The 19,602-nt window shown below is 46.5% G+C and overlaps 1 pseudogene; it reads right to left on the bottom strand.

The window, feature by feature from the left end:
• Positions 1 to 14,460: 14,460 nt before the first annotated feature.
• LOC122729054 lies at positions 14,461 to 19,026 on the bottom strand (annotated as a pseudogene).
• Positions 19,027 to 19,602: the final 576 nt, after the last annotated feature.

Below are 19,602 nucleotides of genomic sequence, written 5' to 3'. Positions count from 1 at the left end.
ATACTGACTTAGAAATCTTCAAGGAGAGATCATTTAAAAAATCATTAGGCTACCCGAAAGACGACCAAAAAAAAGCCTAGAAACCATATTTTAAGAAATCCTAAAAGAAAACTGCCCGGATCTCTGAGGGTCACAGGTCAATGTAGATATAGAATCCAATGATCGTCTTGAAAGAAACCCCAGGATTAAAACCAGGACCATCATGGCCCAAATCCACTTTCCAGATCAAAGAAAAATGTCTGCAAACAGCCAAAAAGAATGAATTAAAACGCTGAGAATCTGGTCAGGATTACAGTTTAGAAGGCATCACTGTAATGGACCAATGAGCCTGGAACGTGATATACCAGAAGGCAAAGGGTATAGGCTTGCAAAACTGAGTGTAATTCCATTTCGGGGAAGGGGGAAGAATGGATTTTTAATGAAATAGAGGACTTCCAAGCATTCCTGATGAGAAGACCAAAGCTGTGTATGAGTGCTAATACAGCAGCCAAGAGAAACAAAAAGATAAACATGATGGGACAATTTTAAGGGTACATCTTGTATGGAGAAATGATACATGAATCCCTTCAGAATTTTGGTCGTGGTAGAGGAGACTAGATGTAGGCTTTGGGAGTATGTTATATCTTGATCTTCAAAGAAGAATGGGAGTATACAGCACCTACTGTGTACCAGGCACTTTACAAATATTTCATTTGACTCTCACAACAGCCCTGGGAGGGAGGTACTGTTACCATTCTCCATTTTACAGTTGAGGAAACTGAGGTCACAAAGGTAGTATTTGAGTCAGGATTTGAATTCAGGTCTTTTTTTTTTCTTTTTTTTTTGCTGGGCAACGGGGGTTAAGTGACTTGCCCAGCGTCACACAGCTAGTAAGTGTTAAGTGTCTGAGGCCGGATTTGAACTCAGGTCCTCCTGAATCCAGGGCCAATGCTTTATCCACTGCGCCACCTAGCTGCCCCAGAATTCAGGTCTTCTTGACTCTAGGTCCAGCACTCTATTCACCATGCCTCCTAGCTGCCTCAGTGGAAAGAGAAAAGAAGAAGAGGATACATTGGGAGGAGGGGGAAGGAAGCAGAATGGGGAAATTATCTGATAATTGGGGTGCACAAGTAGAAATCTGTATGAAGAGGAAGGAATGTGAAGTGTATAAGACACTTGAACCTCATTTTCATCTGAACTGGTGAAAAGAGGGAAGAAGATACACAGTTGGGTACAGAAACACACTTCACTCAACAGGAAGAGGGAGAATATGGAGAATAGGTATTGAGAAGGATTCATCCTAAGCAAAACAAACACTAATGATGTGTAAACATTAACAGCAGCTTTTTTTTTTCTGGGGCAATGAGGGGTTAAGTGACTTGCCCAGGATCACACAGCTAGTAAGTGTCAAGTGTCTGAGGCCGGACTGGAACTCAGGTCCTCCTGAATCCAGGTCTGGTGCTTTATCCACTGCGCCACCTAGCTGCCCCAACAGCAGCTATTTCTGCTGTGGCAAAGACTTGAAAGCTGAATGGGTGCCCAGAGCTAAGGAGTGCTATAACAAAACGAAGATGGGCTGGTTTCAAAGAAACTGGGAATACTCGTATGAAGTGACAGGGAGCGAAGTGCATGGAACCAATGGAACAATTTTTATGACAATGGCGACAGCGTTGTAAAAACAACTTTGAAAACTTGGACTCTCTGACCTGTACGATAACCAACCTCAATTCCAAAGGACTTGTGCCGAAGCATGCTGCCCGTCTCTAGATAGAGATTTTTTTGTTGGATGTGGTCAATGCACAATTTGTTTTGCTGGACCATACACGTTTGTGACAGAGGTTTTGTTTTTCTTTCTCAGTGAAGGGGAGAAGACAGATTTTTGCTGATTAAAAAAAAAAATAGGAAGAGATTCAAGAGGGAGTGTACTGGAATGTGGTCAACAACCCTTTTGACATGTATCTAGGACCGCGGGTGAGGTTAAAGAGTCTCTGAGGATACCATTGGCTGGCCTAAGAAATGAAGAGGAAAGAAAAATAAAGAGGGCAGAGAGAAGGTAGAAGAGAGAGAGCCTGCTGACAACTGCCCCCCGGGGTCCAAACTAGCAGCCTGGATTCCATGGAGAGGATCCTGTTCTGCCCACCTCACCCATGAATTGGCTACTATTTGTGATGTCGTGCTTAGGTCCCCCGGGTGCTTTGCCTACCTGAGGAGGGCAGGGGAGAAGGGGGCTGGGTGGGAGAGGGCACTGAATGTGCAGTCTGCACAGTCTGAGCCTCACCCGGTGCCCTTCAATAAGAGCAGATAACACAATTTATTGTAGAACAATCTCCATTTGCTCTGGCACTTAACTCCCCAGCATCCTACGAGTTAGCCTTTCATTACAGATGAGGAAACTGAGGCTCCAAGCGACTTGCCGAGGGCCACGCAGCCAGTAAACTGCATCACCGGGATTCAAACCCAGACCTTCTTTCCTGCCTCTCTCCATACCTAGGGCTCTTTTCCCCAGGAAAGCAAGGAAAAGTCTCTGATAAATCAGGTGACTATCAAGAAAGCAGGCCATAAGCTTAAAGTCAAGAGCAGCTGACAATTGTGGGTCTCCCCCAGTGCCTGTGCACACAGTAGGTGCATGGATGCTTGTAGGAAAGGACTGCACCTAAAGGATAAGCTATTTGGAACAAGGCTACCCTAAAGGCAGCCCTGCCCTAGCATGTCGTTCTCTGGGCCTCAGTGTCTTCATCTGTAAAGCAGAGGCTTGGACTCCATGCCCAAGGTTCCCTCTGACTCTCGACCCAACCATCTTATGGAAAACAGCTGTCCCCTTCCAGCTGCTGTTAGAGTCCAGATTGGGGAGGGGGCAGCCCAGAAGAGGCTTGTTTTCTCAGCTCTTCCCTGCCTCTGTGGGGCCAAAAGGAAGTATTTGGCCTTAGAACTGCTAATGAGCTTGTTATGATGAAGGGGCCGGACTAGATTCCTCCCAGCTCCCAATCTATGATCTGTTTACTCTGGCAGGACCTCGGTTTTTGGATGACCGGACACAATCAAGCCGTTTCTAGAAGGGACTGAGTTTTAGTCTCGCCACGGGGTGTGACCACGGCCACAGGGGAAGGGAGCAGAGAATTTAAAACAGGAAGGGACCTCAGAGGTCAACTTGTCCAACCCCCTCATTTTCTAGAGGAGGAAACAGGCCCAGAGATGGGGAGTGATTGGTCCTAGGTCACATGGGGTCCTGAGCCTACTCTGGCACCTTGGGCGGTAAGCGCTGCTCAGAAGGTAGGTGGTTCTACCAAGGGGAGGCGGGGTATGTCTGACTGGAAGGGACAGAGAGCTCTGTGGATATGCTCTGGCTCTGGTGCCTGGGGAGACTAAAAACACTGCCATCCCAGCGCGGAACGGGCCTGGACGCTGGAGTTAGAGAAGGCTTTGTGCAGGTGGCCCTTGAGCCAAATCTCAAAGGAGTATCAGGGACACTGAGGCAGAGACTCTCCCTGAGAGGGTCCCAAGTGACTCCCGAATTCAGGACTCATGCTTTGCCTTCCCTCCCTACTCAGGTTTCAGCCGGGTATAGGATCAGTATGGTAATGGAGGAAGAGATCCGACTTGAGAACAGGGAGACCAAAGTGTGAATCCTCCTCTGCCACTTACTGTTCAAGGAGGTAACCTCTCTGACCCTCAATTTCTTCATCCGTAAAATTAAGACAATCATCCTTTCACTACCTCCCTCTGAAGGGTGCTGGGAGGGAAGTACTTTGTAAATCTTAAGGCGCCGTGGAAATGTGAATCCTAGGTATTAAGGGACTGTGTGCTGTCTCTGAAGGTGCCAGAGGCCAGGCAAGGGCCTGCTAGTAGTGATCTAAGCACATTCATCCCACCAATCTTTCTGTCTCTCCTCTCTGTCTCCGCCCTTTCTCCATAGCTTGCTTGCGCTCTCTCTCTCTCTCTCTCTCTCTCTCTCTCTCTCTCTCTCTCTCTCTCTCTCTCTCTCTCTCTCTGTGTATCTGTCTCTGTATCTGTCTCTCTTCTTTCTCTGTGTGTGTGTGTGTGTGTGTGTGTGTGTGTGTGTATAGGCTTCCCAGCAGTCCCTTCTGCTAAAGAGGAAGCCTGCAGCCCAGTGCCCACCCCGCGGCTTCTCAATAATCCTTACAAGTCCCATCAAGCCGCAGGAAGCTTCTGATGTGACGAGGTGGGGGCCTTGGGCTGGATCTGATCCAAAGAACATTGTTTTGGTCCTTCTGCTGGTGCTGCTGTTGTGGCCGGATGCCGCTGCACAAACAAGGATTCCAAGCAATAGTTTGACCGATTCCTGTGTTTACTGGAACCCCAGATCTGGACATGGCTGTGAACTCCACAGCCATACAGGAAACCCCCAGTCAGTGTTTGTCTAGTGGCCCTGGCCTATTCTCCCCCACCCACCTCCTTCAGGAGCATCATCAGCCTAGCTCACCCTGGGAGCCAGGGGCCCACAGCTAGTCACCTCAGAGTGGCTTGACCTGTAGGGAGGAGGGGGAGGTCACCAGGCCAGATGCAGACCAATGGGCTCTGCAGCCCAAGAGGTGCTGGGCCTGGCCCTAACCCTGGCTGATCAAAGAAGAGAAGGAAAGAGAAGGCAGAGGAGACTTAAAGAGCACCTCGGGGGCCCAAGCCTCTGTCCCAGGAACAAGGGACGAGAGCTGTTTCCTTCCTTGGTTTAGCCAGGCCCTTGAACATATTCATCTCCTTCCAGCCTTCTGGGCCTTCCATTAATTAATCAGTCGATCAAAAAAACATTTGTTAAGTACCTACTGTGTGCCAGATCCTTGACACCAAGAGCATGATGTTGGTTTAGAGGACCCACTCACATATTCAAGGCTTTCCCCCATTCCCTGCCTTTCCCTAATCAGGAAATACCAGGCTCCCTGATAAGGTCCACCCTGGTTGAGCCAAGGGAGCTGCTCCCATCCCCTTGTGGTTTGGTCTGATTGGAACTCTGGGACAGATACCCAGAAGACATAGCTTCTCCCAGCCTGAGGGAGCCAGTGGCCCATGTGCTCCTTGGGAGCAGCTGGGAATGATCTCACCCTCGGGGAATTCCTGTTGGAATTCACCCATCTGTCCTGGTCTGCTGCTTCTGGTTATCTTCACCATCAGCACATCATTCATTCATTGGAGCAGGGCTGGTCTAGGATGGTCTGCCACTCAGAGTTTGAGGTGCCCCACTGACATGTCAAGTTGCAATCCCAGCTGGATCACAGATGCAGAAACGCAGTGCACCAGTGCCCCCGGCCTCCCCATCACCTCCCCTTAATGCTCCTTGGGGGCACTCTCTCCTAGCCGGCCGCAAATCTCTGGGCAGGTGGCCTGCCTTTCAGGCCTTCCTTGTCTCTCAGCAGGCCCCTTCCCAGCTCTGGTCTGCCTCCCTCCCCATCCATCCTTCATCTCACTCCCCAAAGAATCTTCCCAGTGTTCCACTGTGGTTAGGCCACTGCTCTGTGGAAGACCTTCCTGTGGCCCCTCACTCCACAAAGTAGAGTATAAACCCCTTCTGGAATCCAAGGCCTTCCACACTATGTCTGAGCCACTGCCCTCCCCCAGTTTCATCTCGGCTTCCCTGGACCTTAAACACGTCAGAAACCCCTCTTCCTCCTCCCTCTCCCTCCCCTTCCTTCAAGGCCCACTTCCTGGGTCACCTCCTCCAAAGCCTTCCCTGATCAACCCCCCCACCTCCAGCCTCTGGCATTCTGCCCGGGCCTGGACACAGTCCTCGGGTCACCTCCCCTTTTGGGGAAGAAGCTCCTCAGGGGCATAAACACAGCTATTTTTTCTTTGCATTGCCAGCTCCCAGCTCAGTGCTTGTATACAGTAGGTTCTTAATAAATGCTTGTTGAATACTGACTACAATACACGGACTCCATATTCTGTGATGTGGAGCTGACCTCGGGTTCTCTAGACTGTTCCTCTCCTACCAAAATGGAAAAGCTTTGAATAAAGTTATGGCCCAATCAGGCTAAATCAGAAAAGGACACACAACAAGTGTCTGGCCACCAAGGGATGGTCTCTTTTTTCTTCTATGCTAAGGAAGGAGCATGGTGTGGTGGAAAGACTGAATTATCTGGAGTCAGAAGACCTGGGTTCAAATCCCAGATCTGCCTCTTCCCCAACCGCAACTTTGGGCGAGTCCCTGGGGCTGTTTTCTCATCTTTAAAATGAGGGGTTTGGATCAGAGGCCTCTGAGATGCCTCTAGCTGGAGATCTAGGCTGCTAGGCACAGTCACAAAGACGATTCTATCGGGCAAAACTATTAATCAGAGAAATGCAAGTTGTTGTTGTTTGTCCTTCATTAGGAAGAGGACCGTGACATCAGGGTGATGCTATGACTTGCAGTGAATGTAAGTGAGGGAGGACTGTGTAGGGTCACCAGTCTCACTCTCTCCTCCAGAACCATCTGAGTCCAGTGGCAAGATAGACATCAGGACGACTGGAGATGGCCCCGGATGTTTAAGGCAATTGGGGTTAAGTGACTTGCCCAGGATCACACAGCTAGTAGTGTCGTGTCTGAGGTCATATTTGAACTCTGGTCCTCCTGATTCCAGGGGCAGTGCTCTATCCACTATAGTGCCACCTAGCTGCCCAAAGAGAAATACAAGTACATTTATCCCCAAGATACCAATGGGTACCCATCAAAATTCAAGGCTGGGGGGGAGGGGGTCTATGGAAACAGGCTCTTCTATAATGTTGGGGGAAATGAGTTGGTGACATTTTTAAGGAAGGGACATAATAAAAAAATTCTTTTTAAAAGGAAGGGGCATAATAAAGGATTAATAAAAACAATAAAAGATTCAAAGCTGGAAGGGACCTTAAGGGCTCCCTAGTCCAACCACCCATTTTATAGTAACAATAACAGCTGCATTTATATGTTATAATTATAACAAATTTACGTGACACATTAAGGTTTCCGTAGGTTATCTCATTTGATCTTCACAACAACCCAAGGAGGTTGTAGGTGCTATTAGCCCCATTTTACAGATAAGAAAATTGAGGTTGAGAGAGGTTATGGTCCTTGCCCAGGATCACAGAAGTACTAAGTGTCTGAGGCGGGATCTGAACTCAAGTCTTCCTTCCGAAGTCAAAGCCCAGCTCTCTGTCTATTCCCCCACCTACCTGCCTATGAGATAAACCTGAGGCCCAGAGCCTTAAGTTCACAGCCAGGATTCTAACCCAGAGTCTCTGACTCTGTCTGGCAGCAGAGGCCACCACATATCTACTGAGCTGAGGGAATTAATCATCTTTCATCCTCTGTCCTCCAGAACCGCTATCAGTCCCTGCAGTGATTCCGGGGCCAATAGCTTCTCAGTGTTCTTTTCATTTACATTCCCAGAAACACTGTATATCTTGCTCTCCTGGCTCTGTAAGTCTTCAAATATACACATTAGAAAACAAAAACTGTAAACAAGTTAGGGAAGTTTATGGTTTCTATATACAATAACTTGTTTTATTTTCATTTGTGTATTTGAATATTTGTATTTGATGGTTACTCAGTTTATAATAAAGACCAAAAAAATGAAAGACTGTCTCCTCAAGCACGCATTGAAGGGGGCTCAGGAAATCACGGCTCCTGAAAGTATGTGGGTGTCAGGGAGGCATTCACGCGAGAGCGAGGGAGAACACAGAGGCTGAGAGCATATCAGTAACTGACCCTCTGAGGAGCAGTGATGACTACAGCCTGGACCAGAGGCCACACTCCAGAGGGGTTTGCCCCTTCCCCCACCCATGATGCCCTCCTCAGGGACATAGCATGGCAAGACAATACAGCCACCAAAGGGTCCCTTTCTTCCCATGCTTTTTTTTTTTTTTTTTGGTGGGGCAATGAGGGTTAAGTGACTTGCCCAGGGTCATACAGCTAGTAAGTGTCAAGTGTCTGAGGCCAGATTTGAACTCAGGTCCTCCTGAATCCAGGGCCGGTGCTTTATCTACTGCTCTACCTAGCTGCCCCTTCTTCCTCTGCTTCTTGATCACAAGAAGCTGGGCTGGGCTGCCCATTCTTTGCTCCAGGAGGACAGAGTATGGTCCAGACCTGTGATTTCATGAATGTGTGGAACTTTCAGTGTGGAAACTCCCTTCACAAATGCAGATCAGCAACTATAGAAAGTGCTAGAAAGTTGCCTAGGGGGCAATGAGAGGGTTAAGTGACCTGCCCAGGGTCACACAGCCAGTACGAGTCAAAAAGAGGATTTGAACCCAGGTCTTACTGACTCATAGGCCAACTCTCTGTCATGCTATTATTGCTTATTGACATGCTGCTGCTGCTGCTGCTCCTTTGGGATCTGCTGAGGACAGTTCTGGAAGCATGATGTGTATTTAGTCAAAGATGAAGTGAGTAGAGTGACCAGCGCTTTGACGCAGGGCAGCAGATTTATAGAATGCAAATTTTGACACATTCATTCAGTCACTTCTATGAAGAAGTGAACAAAAGGCCATTTGTTACATGCCAGACACTGTGCTAAGTGGTAGGAATACAAATACAGGCAAGCAAGACAGCCCCTGCCCTCAAGAAGCTTACATTCTTTTTTTTTTTATTTGTAATAAAGTATTTTATTTTTTTCCTGTTACATGTAAAGATAGTTCTCAACTTTTGTTTATACAAGCTTTCCAATTTCAGATTTTTCTCCCTCCCTCCCCCCTCCCCTAGACAGCAGGTAATCTGATATAGGTTTATATATATATATATATATATATATATATAACATTAAACATATTTCTGCATTAGTCATGTTATAAGAGAAAAATCAGAGCAATGACAAAAAACCTCAAAATAGAAAAAAAAAACAACAGCACCAAAGACAAAAGAAATAGTATGGTTCATTCAGCATCTATACTCCACAGTTCTTTTTTTTTTTCCTGGATTTGGAGATCCTCTTCTATCATGAATTCCCTGGAACTCTTCTGTACCATTGCATTGGTGAGAAGAATATAGTCCATCACAGTAGATCAACACACAATGTTGATGACACTGTGTACAATGTTCTTCTGGCTCTGGTCATCTCACTCATCATCAGCTCATGCAAGACCCCCCCAGGTTTCTCTGAACTCCTCCTACTCATGGTTTCTTACAGCACAATAGTATTCCATTACATTCATATACCACAACTTGTCCAGCCATTCCCCAATTGATGGGCATCCCCTCAACTTCCAATTCCTTGCCACAACATAAAGAGCAGCTATAAATATTTTTGTACATGTGGGTCCCTCTCCCCTTTCCATGATCTCTTTGGGAAAAAGACCCAAAAGTGGTATTGAAGAAGCTTACATTCTAACAAGGGAAGAAAACAGTTACAGGGGAGTCATGGCTAAGGAGGGCTATTTTGCAAAATGAAGTCAGAGGGAATGGCTGGCTGAGTCCAGGACATCTGACTGACGTGTCCTTTCCAGTAAAAGTGGTGTTAATTGGACTGCTTTTCTCAGAGTTTAGTCAGAAAGGGAATAGTTGGAAGGCTGAAGGTTACTCATGTCATGAAAACAGCTAGTGTCACAGTGTGATTGTGTCTGGGCAAGATAGCATGAATGCTCACCCCTGGAAGCCCCGTCCTGTGATTCGGGGACCAGAAGAGGACAGAAAGACTTGCCTTGCTCAGTACCCAAAACATAATTAGGCAGGAATAGGATCCTTCGCCTTCGATGGCTATCTTCCTCTGATGCCTCATGGTGACATGGGATGGCCCTTGGAGATGGGGTTCTTGGGGGCTCCATCACAGCAACCAAAGCTCAGACTGGCCCAACCCCAGGAGGGAAGAGCTTTAAGAATGGGACTGCTCAGTCTCTCATTATGAACTTACCTGGCACAGGGGAGAGAAGCTTCTCATCAGAAGTTGGCCACTAGGTGAGGCATTGTGGGAGTCTTGAACCGGCCTATAACCTGTGAATGGCTGGAGCCAAACAGAGCAGGCCAGAGACAGGAGAGTCAGGAATTAAATAGAAGTTTGATTTTCAAAGTGAGGAAAGGACGCATATGCCGAGGCCCTGCCCCTAGTGGGGAGATCTCAATATTTTTACTAGTGGCTGCCCAGTGAGCTCTTTGACAATGAGGGGTAACCACATGGAGGGATGATGGGCTCAGAGAACCCACACAGATCCTAGAAAAATTAAGGAACCAAGGTCTCCAGACCAGATGTAGCACTGAATCTCCCCCAGTCCTAAGACATCCCTCACTGTCAAGAATCAAAAGGAAAGAAGGCTCCAGGACCCTGACCAATGTGGCGATTGGCCACAATTTCGGGTGACAAAACAGGCTTCCTGCCTCTTGGCAGAGGTGGTGGGCTAGGGATCCAGGATGAGGCATATTCCCAGACACAGCCAATGTGTATATTTCTTTTCTTAATTATAAGGGAGGGCTTTTGGGGGCTTTTTTTAAGTTGGGGGAGGAAATAATAGAGATGCCCAAAAAAGAATGAAAAATACACAAATGAAACCGTTAAAAAAAAATTATACAGTAGAGCCAAAGGAAGTTCAGATGGGGATACAGACAAGAAGCAAGCATGGATTGAGCACTCACCTGCTGCAAGGCACCATGCAAAGTGCTAGGGATGCAAAAGACAGTGCCTGCCCTCAAGGAGCATTCAGACTAATGGGGGAGATAACAAGTAAACAACCATGGACAAAGAAAAAGTGTGTGTGTGTGTGTGTGTGTGTGTGTGTGTGTGTGTGCATAAATTGGACATGTCTCAGAGGAAGGACCCTAAAATGAAAGGGGATCAGGAAAGGCTTCTTCAAGAATGTGAGACTTTTGGTTGGGACTCGAAGCAAGCCAGAGAAGCCAGGGGAGCACAGGGGTGAGGAGGAAGAGCATTCCAGGCCAGGGGGACAATATCTAGAGTGAGGAGATAGAGTGGCTTATGGGAGGAACAGCAAGGAGATCAGAGTCACAGGACATTCCGAGTATGGGACTGGGGAAGACCAATAAAATTGGTGATTTTGCACACAACCCTTTCCCGCTCCATTCTCTATATATGGAAATATTCATGTGTGTTGACATTTGCCAAGTCTGTAATAAAATAAAAGAATGCAGGGGAAAGCTAGGTGGCACTATAGTAGATAAAGCACTGGCCCTGGATTCAGGAGGATCTGAGTTCAAATCTGGTCTCAGACACTAGAAACTTACTAGCTGTGTGACCGTGGGCAAGTCACTTAACCCTCTATTGCCCCACCACAAAGAAAAATAAATACATAAATAAATAATGAAAGAAAATAAGAGAATGTAAAAGAAAACCAAAGAACAAAGGAGGTGTTGAAAGATAAAAAGCACTGAGGCCTCCTTGGGGCTGGGAGGAAATGGAGGGAGATTGGGGGGAAAGGGAAGGAGGAGGTCTGAGGTCTGTGGCCGCAGACAAAGCAGCAGCAATGAAAGGGACTGATCATTGTAATGGTTCCCATTTTACAGATGAGGAAAGAGCCCTACCCCACCCAGAGGTCAAGTGACTTGCAAGAAGTCACCCAATTAACAGGGGTCTTTGCAAACTTGAAGGTTTGAAAAATACATTCTCTCTTTTGATCCTTACTAGAGTCTGGTAAAGCCAGTGCTATTATTATTGCTGCATTACAGCTGGGGAAACTGAGGCAGATATATTCAATTACTTGCTCAGGATCATACCACTTATGTCTGGAACGGATTTCTAATACAGGTCTTCTTGACATAAAAGTTCTTTAAAAATATACTGCCCCCCCAATATATATATATATATATATATATATATACTGCCATATTTTGTTTTTACATCACCTTCATTTGGGGGGCGGGGAGGGCAATGAGGATTAAGTGATTTGTCCAGGGTGACACAGCAAGTATCTGAGGCTGGATTTGAACTCAAGTCCTCCTGAATCCAGGGCCGGTGCTTTATCCACTGCACCACCTAGCTGCCCCTTCATCACCTTCATTTTCAAATATATCCTTTCTCCTCCCCTACTTGTCCCTGATAACATAGACTAAAAGCAATTTGAAAAACCTTAACCAGCATCAACACAGTCTTATGACTACACTATTCCATGCCCATAGGCCTCCACCTCTGAAAAGGAAGGGGGTGCCCTTCTCATTCCAGTTTTCTTGGCATTATACCACTACCACACTCCCCACCCTTGGGTTCAGTCATGTGGCATGAGCAAATATCTTCGCTTTCCTGACTCATTTATTCTGACTCATAACACTTTTCTCCTCATTTATAAAGCGGTCATGATAACAGTTGCTCTGCCTAACTAGTGGGGTTGTTTTTTTTTTGTTTTTTGTTTTTTTAAGTGAGGCAGTTGGGGTTAAGTGACTTGCCCAGGATCACACAGCTAGTAAGCGTTAAGTGTCTGAGGCCGGATTTGAACTCAGGTACTCCTGACTCCAGGGCCGGTGCCCTATCCACTGCGCCACCTAGCTGCCCCACTAGTGGGGTTGTTAAGCTCAAATGATACATACAGAGTTATAAACACTTTGTTTTCTTCAAATCAAGTCGTTTTTATTTCCCTCACCCACGGAAATGACCCCCAATCACATTTTCCAATATCAAAGAAGGGAAAAAAAACCCAACCTCATTCCATTATGTATTACAGCTAGGCTAGTCATCCCAGGGAGGAAACATCACAAGGTGTTTCTTTAACAGGATTTCAATGCTTTGTCCTAAAGGCACCATGATTCAATGAGAAAGGCATTTTAGAAAAATGGTCGAGATAGCTAATTGAGAAGTTATTAACAAAAAAGAACAATTACAAGTGTAAACCAGGATAGATACCATTGGTTTCTAGATATATTAATTTGGGGGGGGGGGCGGAATGCATACTGGGCAATAGGAAATGGGAGGCCAGATTTTAAATAATAATTGTGCACAATCATTTAGAAAAATCAGCCAAATTCTGCTTTTCTTCTTAGAAAACACTTAACACTGTTAAGATTTTTTGATATAGATGACCAGGGGAAGGATCATAGAAATAAACTGATACTGGTTTTAAGGTTATGATAAATCAGTATGCCAAGATGAAATATGAGATTACTATTATGATATACTCCAAGCCTTTCACATAATTACTGTTTTGTTTTTGTTTTTGTTTTTGTTTTTTTAGTGAGGCAATTGGGGTTAAGTGACTTGCCCAGGGTCACACAGCTAGTAAGTATTAAGTGTCTGAGGCCGAATTTGAACCCAGGTCCTCCTGACTCCAGGGCCGGTGCTCTATCCACTGCGCTACCTAGCTGCCCCCACATAATTACTGTTAAGAGTATGCTGTGAAAAAAAAGAAAGGAAAAGAAAAAAAGAGTTTGCTGTGGCAGAAAGCAACATTGCAATCCTGACCCAAGCAAATGGAATCTCAAAAGCTGCAGTTATGTAGCATAGAAAAAACTGCTCGTGTCATCCTAATGGACTTCTGTTATGTAATCCCCACATGTTATATTGCCACGATCCTCACCCCTAGAGGGTAGAAATTGCTGAAGCCTGTATTCAATAAATCAACCGTGCTACCATCTTTCATGACCTTGTCAGGACTGAACTGATGATGACCACACTAACCCCTATGCACTGAAAGCATGGATTAATCAACTTCCACATTCTTTTTTTTTTTTTTTTTTTTGCGGGGCAATGGGGGACAAGTGACTTGCCCAGGGTCACACAGCTGGTGAGTGTCAAGTGTCTGAGGCCAGCATTGAACTCAGGTCCTCCTGAATCCAGGGTGGGTGCTCTATCCACTGCGCCACCTAGCCGCCCCCAACTTCCACATTCTTAAGCAAACAGATGTACTAATTTCAAGTCCAATATTTGCCTAAAAAAAGAAAATGGGGACGAAAAATGATTCAGTTTACCTTTCACTAAATAAATGCCAACGTGCTTTTCTTACAATCTTTGACTCAAAAAAAGGCCCACATTTTAGTTGAATCTCAAGGGAGTAAGAGGGTAGAGACTTTTGCCCATTCTGAAATGCCTAAGATTGTGGAGGTCATGTAAACCTCAAATATTTACCAAAACTTGATTCCTTGTGGCAGAGGAAGGTGCTTACTGTAGCTGATGGTACAAGTAGATGTCATATAGTGCTTCCATGCATCATTGCCTGATTCTCTGCCATCACCAGAATGCTGCTCACCTCCAATCTCAGTCTGACCCTTTCTGCCCAAACCATTGAAAAGATTTGACCTAAATGCTTTGTGAAGATATTGCTTCAAAGACCCTGTTTTACTTCACTGTTCTATGTTTAGACCTCTTCTTCATTCTTGAATTTTAGGACATAAAGTATAGGAGCAAATATCTCTCCCTGCATAATGGGTGCGTCATGGCCAAGACCAGTCACAATCATTGGCTCTACATAATTTCCCATGCAATCTATAGCCTTCCCACCATAGACCATTCAACCATCTTTTTTTTTTTTTAAGGCAATTGGGGTTAAGTGACTTGCCCAGGGTCACACAGCTAGTAAGTGTTAAGTGTCTGAGGCTAGATTTGAACTCATGTCCTCCTGAATCCAAGGCCAGTGCTTTATCCACTGCGCCACCTAGCTGCCCCCACAGCCTGGTCTTTTAGAAGTCAACATGGGTCCTCTCAGCATTGGGGACAAGCCAACAGCGTAATCATGGATATCTACATTCTCCTGGATTTCCTCAATGCCTTCCGCTAAGATTCTTCCCAACTCCAAAGACACCAAAGTTTTCTAAGATCTGGATCATCTGAGGCAAGGCTTTACCAACCTGTCTTACAATTTCTCCTCTTTTAGGGGCTGGTAGATTTGCCCATATTTTCCAGGCTTCTTTGGCCTTGGTTAGTGTTTCTTCATAGTCTCTACCAGGCTAGCCTGATGGAATCTTGCCATCGGCTCATTATCAGTTCATTATTATTGGTTTATTATTGTAATAACCTCTCCTCCCCCTCCCCAGGTGCCATTATACACACCTTCATTTTCTTCTTTGAGTCCCAGCTCTTTCAAGCCGGCATACTGGGGCTAATTGATGAGCAAAATAGACAGAATCATAGCAACTTTGGTCTAGGCTCTCTAGATCTTTTTACTTCCTATAATGTTTTGTGGAAGAAGAGTAAAGGCTAGGAGCAATATAAGGAATACCAAGAATTTTTTACACTATTGGGCACTATCCAGATATGTTACTACCACTACTACTACTACCACCACCACAACTACCACCACCACCAATACCCCAGCAACAACTACTACTACCACCACCACTACCACAACAACTACCACCACCACTACCACAACAACTACTACTACCACCACCACCACTACCACAACTACCACCACCACTACCACAACAACTACCACCACCACTACCACAACAACTACCACCACCACTACCACAACAACTACTACTACTACCACCACCACCACATTGCTATTATTCTGGCAGGACGATTACTGCCCTATTTCCCACCATGGCTGCCCTTCTCTTAGTGGACAGAAAAAGTAGATAGTTGAATTATACCCTTTTCAGCTACCATTCATATCTCTGGGTGGCCTTCTGCCAGGTCATACTTCCCAACCATTGCCAAGCCATGACATCTCTTCTCTGGTATTCTCCTCCCATTAGAACTCAAACCCCCACTCCGAGGGCTGTGGGCTCTGGCGGGTGACCTTTTACCTCATCTCACCCAGTTCTAGTCCACCATGCACTGTTGGCACTTCCAGGCCATCTGCAAGTCATGCTGCTGTGGAGGTACCTGTTTGTCCTCAGCTACTCCCTTTCTTTATTTCACTTGTGGCTCCCCAATACGAGTTGGCTTCTCCTATTCAAATTGAAACTACTTGAGAGCAGAGGTTGTCTTGCTTGTTTACTTTTGCACACTGAGCACTTTTTTCATTCATTAATTCATGTGGTTAAATCATTTCACTTTATCAAGTGAGACAGTAAGCAACCTAAAAAAAAAAAAAAACAAGGAAGATGACTTTGACATTCCAATTCAGGGAGGCAAATTTGAGTGGTGGTAACTTAGACCTATGACTCAGATATCACCTTACAACCACTAGAATGAAGCAGCAAAAACTGAGGAAAATGGAACATTGGCAAGAAAACAGGCACTCATACATTTTTGGTGGGATTGCAATCTGATGCAAGTATTGGATTATACATTTAGAGTGTACAGGGACCTTACAGGTCATTTAGTCCAAGCCTACAGATGATGATGAATTGACACCCAAGAAGGTGAAATGACTTGTCCCAAGTCACATGGGTAGTCCATAGAAGGGCAGTTTGACCTCAGGCGCTCTCTCAAAATCCATCAGTTTTGTCCCACTCTGCAGCCTCTTCTGTGTTTTGGGAAACAAAATGGCAACACGCAACATTACAAAGAATGAATTGTTTCTTTTGACCTGGTGATTGTATCAGTAACCTCCTGGGTAAAAGGGAGGTGGGGGATGGACCAATGGTTTCTAAGGTCTCTTCCAGCTCTAGAGCAAGCATCTAGAAAATGATCTTACCTCCACCACATCGATATAAAATGGGGGTGGGGTGAAGTGGGAGAATTTACTGTTAAGTTAAAAAAGAACTCAGGGGCAGCTAGGTGGCGCAGTGGATAGAGCACCAGCCCTGGAGTCAGGAGGACCTGGGTTCAAATCCGCCCTCAGACACTTAACACTTACTAGCTGTGTGACCCTGGGCAAGTCACTTAACCCCAATTGCCTCACTAAAAACAAAAACAAAAAAAAAACTCTATGTATACTAGCCCAACACTAGAAATAACCTACCTGTCCAACAACTGGAGGATGACTAGGTACATTATGGTGTGTTCATGGAATGGAATGTTATGGTGCCATAAAAAATGGTACTGATGAAACACACAAGGAAATATGAAAGACCCAGAAGAGGGTATGCCAAGGGAAACCAGGACTTTGTACCAGCTGAGTATAACCATATAAAAGAAAGAAAAGGAAGGAGAGCAGGGCCAAGGGTGGCGGAGGCACAGAACAAAAGCATTTTCTTCGCCCCTTTGTTAGGTATGAATTAATCCCTTTAGCTCTGCCTCAGTGAAATCTAAGGCTCTGGGGGGAGAGTTTACCCCTAATTGTACATTCCATGCAACTGTTTCTGTTGATGGTTATTAAGTTTAGAGGGTTTTTTGTTTGGTTTGGTTTATTTATGTTGTTTTTAAGGAATGGCCCCAAGTTCTTTGCAGGGATAGAGGAGGGGGCAGGGGGACACCCCCTGTTTCCCAGAGGAGACTGCTGAGATGCACCCAAAGGGCCTGACTTCCTGCAAAGTCATGTGGCAAAGGGGGCAAATTGGAAGTGAGCTCTGGAAGTGGCCCCTGGAGGCCTGAGTCCCAGCTACGGACCGGACCCTACTCATCAACAAGTCAAGGCAAGAAGCACTTACCAAAAAAATTAAAAAAAAAAAAGAACAGGAAAGGGGCAGCTAGGTGGCACAGTGGATAGAGCACCAGCCCTGGATTCAGGAGGACCTGAGTTCAAATCCAGCCTCAGACACTTGACACTTACTAGTTGTGTGACCCTGGGCAAGTCACTTAACCCCAATTGCCACACCAAAGAAAGAAAGAAAGAAAGAGAGAGAGAGAGAAAAAGAAAGAAAGAAAGAAAGAAAGAAAGAAAGAAAGAAAGAAAGAAAGAAAGAAAGAAAGAAAGAAAGAAAGAAAGAAAGAAAGAAAGAAAGAAAGAAAGAAAGAAAGAAAAGAAGCACTTACCAACATGCCTACTAAGTGTTGGGCCAGACTTGGAGAAGTTTACGGTCTGATGGAGAAAAATAACACTATCCATATGGGCAGCTACAAAATACAAAAATCGTAAATGCAAAGTAATTTGGGGGTGGAGGAGGCAGCGCCTGAGCAGTGCTTTTATAAAGGGAGCCAGGGATTCTAGAGGACAGAGGACAGCCCAGTTATCCTGGGCTCCACAGCCCCCTTCAGTTCCACACAAATACTCAGCTCAGATGAGTGTGGCTGATCATGGGGGTTTGTGATTGTGACCCTAGATTATTCTTACTGTAGGCCAACTGACTCTCCTACCCCACCTGCAACTACCACTAGGGAGTTGGGGCCCGAGGCAGGGGCTTTCCCAAGTCCCGATGCCGGGTTTAAACCCAGTACCCACCTCCAGAAAAGCTGGGCGGAGGGCCTAGGACACCTGAACACCTTCCTAGAGCCCAGAAGTGCCAAAGTATCTGCCCTTAGGGGCCTTCTGAGGCCTACTCCCCCACCTCAGCATGGAAACATGAGCAGCCTTCAGTGATCTCTGCTCTTTACCCCACCTGACAAGACACTGGGGAAGATACTGCTGTCTCCTGTACCTGCAACATTCCGGTTTTTTGGTTTGTTTTTTTTTTTTTTTTTTGCGGGGCAATTGGGGTTAAGTGACTTGCCCAGGGTCACACAGCTAGTAAGTGTCAAGTGTCTGAGGCCAGATTTAAACTCAGGTCCTCCTGAATCCTGGGCCGGTGCTCTATCCACTGCACCACCTAGCTGCCCTTGCTGCCCCTCCCCCCCACCCCAGTTTGGTTTTTCTAGGGGGATGGGAGGAAGAGAAGTAGCTACAGGAATCTCTTCTGCCTTCCCCTCAAGGACAGCCCCATACCCCTTTGCCCCCTGACCCTTTCTAGCCACCCCCAAAGCTCAAGGTCCCAGCTCAAAGTGGGGAAGGCCTGGGTAGTGCAAATCATTCTAGACAGAGGCTTGAGAGACTGGCCTCTCGTTCTAGTTCTGCTAATGACCAGCCACATGACCTCCAGCAAGTCACTTTCCCTCTCTGAGCCTGGTTTGTCATCTGTAAAATTGGGGTGGGGGGGTGGGGGGCTAGACCATGGATCACCTCCAAGGTGCCTCCCAATTCCATGTTCTAAGGTTTCTCCCAGCTCTGACTTTCTCAGTTTTAAGGCCCCTCCCAGCTCTGATATTCCGAGTTCTAAGGTCCCTTTCTGCTCTGATGTCCCATGAATTTCTAGGGTTCCAAGGCCCAAGTTCTTGGCTCCTCCAAAATCCATCCTGGCAGCCCTCTCACCTCTTGCTTTAGCCTCATCCTCAGGACACTGGGCAGGCCCCTTCTCTCCTCACTGCTGGGATAAGGAAACAGATGATTCATAAGAGTGTCTTTGAGGCCCCCCATGTCGGCAAGAAACTTGACTGAGGTCCCCCCAGCAAAGCCACAGCAGAGGGGAGACCAGAAGGTTGACCGGTCCCAGCTTGGTGCTGCCTTTGCCACGCAGGGAGGTGGTTGTCTCTCCTCCAGATGCTCTAGGGAAATTCTTTCCAGATGTTTGGTTAACCTTTTTGCCTTTGGAGGAGAGTAGGGTGGGGCTGGATACTGACCAGGCCCCTGGTCCCTCCCAGGAGGGGTGACCCTGGTTCCTCAGTCGAATGGGCCCCCTGGGCCCCAGCACATACCACTGGTTCTCTCTCTGCCTGAGGGGTTCTGGCTGGCCAGCTGCGGGCTGCAGGCTCTGGGAAAGGCAGGCAGGGTCACTTGGAGCCGGCCAGGCCTGAAGGCACTCTTAAAGCAACAGCAATTAGCCTTCCGAGTAGCATGGTGGCCTGGCAGCCTGGAGAGCAGCAGGCCTGGTGTTTGCCCAACACTTCACCACCCACCACACTGAGGCCTCGCCTGGTCGTCAAGGGAAGGAGGCAGATCTGCCTCCCTGGCTTTTCTGAGAGGGGAAACAGAGGGACAGGGACAGTAAAATTG

Source organism: Dromiciops gliroides, chromosome 5, assembly GCF_019393635.1.
Source record: "Dromiciops gliroides isolate mDroGli1 chromosome 5, mDroGli1.pri, whole genome shotgun sequence".
In the NCBI taxonomy this organism is placed as follows: domain Eukaryota; kingdom Metazoa; phylum Chordata; class Mammalia; order Microbiotheria; family Microbiotheriidae; genus Dromiciops; species Dromiciops gliroides.
This window is presented reverse-complemented; position numbering and strand designations above follow the sequence as displayed.